This window comes from Panthera uncia, chromosome D4 (genome assembly GCF_023721935.1).
Source record: "Panthera uncia isolate 11264 chromosome D4, Puncia_PCG_1.0, whole genome shotgun sequence".
Classification (NCBI taxonomy): domain Eukaryota; kingdom Metazoa; phylum Chordata; class Mammalia; order Carnivora; family Felidae; genus Panthera; species Panthera uncia.
This window is the reverse complement of record NC_064807.1, coordinates 84,663,847-84,665,236: the sequence shown is the minus strand read 5'-3', so window position 1 is coordinate 84,665,236 and position 1,390 is coordinate 84,663,847. Positions and strand designations below refer to the sequence as shown.

Sequence of the window (1,390 nt, the reverse complement as noted above, 5' to 3'; positions counted from 1 at the left end):
GTTTAGACTCTTGCGCCCTGGGCAACAATAACAGTGTCACAGAACTGATTTAGGGGGAGCACTTACCATCACAAAGCAGCAGACAAAGAGCCAGGGCTGAGAACGCGACGGCTTCTGCGCCTACTCCTCCAAGCACTGCTACTTCTCTCCTGGGCTCTGCCTGGACCAGACTGGGTGCCAGGGTGCTGGACCCAGGGGGCTCCCCGGAGGAGGGCCTGAGCTGGGGAGGGAGCGAAGGAGAAGGGATGGGGATTCCACTGTGGATGGGGGCGGGGGGCGCTGGGAGCTCCTTCCTGCTCTGCCACCAATTTGCCAGGTGACCCTGAGCAAGTCCTTCCCCATTCTGGGCCTCAGTTTCCCCATCTGTAATGAGGAGGCTAAACTATAAGGCCCAAAGCATGAGGCTCTTATCTTACGAACAGACGGATTTCCATGATGATGGTGGTGATAGTGAGAAGTATTCACCACTTTATTCTGGGCATTTCACAGCAGGTGCCAGGCATGGTGATCACTAACCCCTTTCTGGATTTCATTTTTTTTTTTTTTAAATGACAGAGACCACTCAGTGACATCCTCTCTCTCCTGCTCTCCCAAAGGAAGAGAAGGACAATTATCGATGGCAAGTGGCAGGTGCAGAAGCAACACCAAGAGCTGGTTTCACATCCAGGAGAGAAGGCTGCCTCCTGCTTCTCTTGTGTTTTCTGGGGTTCCAGAAACTGGAGAAACTGAAACTGTCAATGACAGAGGATAGAAATGACCCCTGGAAACAGTCTTTTCATCACCTTTGATCGCTTAATACTCAGCAACCTCATAAAACAGGTGCATCATTAACTCCTGTTTACAGCTGATAGCTGATGCTCAGAGAGCCTGAGCCACTTGTCCAGGGCCACACAGCTTTGAGTCTGTGGAGCTGAGACACCAGGCAGGACCGGCTCACTTCTGATTACACCGCAGTGGGAAGGAGAGGGGCAATGAGGCAGCTGGACCCTGGGGAGTTCTGGGTGGGAGGGCCTCTCCTCCCAGGCCAGAAGGCTATGAATAAATAAATGTCTGATTACCCCCAGGGGGGATTCCACCCTTGGAGCAGGTGCTTTTAAAAACGAGATTGATTCTTGTCTGTGAATAGAGGTTGGCCTGGGCAGACACCCAGATGCAGGGGATTGGACGAAATGACCTCTGGTGGAGACCTCCTAAGAATAAGAAGCAGGATAGAACATTTAAGGGCCCCTGGCTCTGGAGCCAGGTTATGGGTTCCAATCCCCACTCTGATTTTTCCTGGTAGCGTGTCCATGGACGAGTTACTTCAACATTCTGTGCCTCGGTTTTCCAACCTGTAAAAGTGAACTCACCTTGTAGGAGTGTGGTGACCATTCAGTGAGGTACACAGAAG

General features: G+C 51.9%; 1 non-coding gene across 1 annotated transcript; it reads right to left on the bottom strand.

The window, feature by feature from the left end:
- Positions 1-557: 557 nt before the first annotated feature.
- On the bottom strand, positions 558-774 carry LOC125928240 (small nucleolar RNA U3). Its single transcript, XR_007459601.1, has one exon. It is a non-coding gene; the product is annotated as a small nucleolar RNA U3 (small nucleolar RNA).
- Positions 775-1,390: the final 616 nt, after the last annotated feature.